Genomic DNA, 383 nt, shown 5'->3' with positions numbered 1-383 from the left:
GCCCCCCCCTCGCGGGGGCCCCACGACCGCCACCGACGACACCGACGAGCCACAGCCGGCCCCGTGGAAACAAGTCTCCCAAGGCACCTACCGACGACCACCCCCCACACCCCACACGCACCCGCCGTGCCCAACCCTCTTCCCCCACCCCCCCGCGCACAGGGGGACACCCGAGAAGCACATCACCCAGGGACACCCGCCCGGCCACGGCGGCCAGGGGGTGACACCCACACGAGGTGAGGCCATTTCAGGTCCCCGGTTGACACGGGGGCGGGAGGGAGAGAGACATGGCACAGGCAAGGCAGGGCGGTCACCTGTTCGGGGCAGGGGGAGGGCCGGCAGCACCGGGGAAGGGCGGCAATGCACACGGGGCAAGGGCTGTG

This window comes from Sus scrofa, chromosome 10 (assembly GCF_054392235.1).
Source record: "Sus scrofa isolate SSC_HxYL_T2T_F1_AM1 chromosome 10, Sscrofa_HxYL_maternal_Yorkshire_Landrace_v2.0, whole genome shotgun sequence".
NCBI classification, from domain to species: domain Eukaryota; kingdom Metazoa; phylum Chordata; class Mammalia; order Artiodactyla; family Suidae; genus Sus; species Sus scrofa.
Note: the sequence above shows the minus strand (reverse complement) of the source record.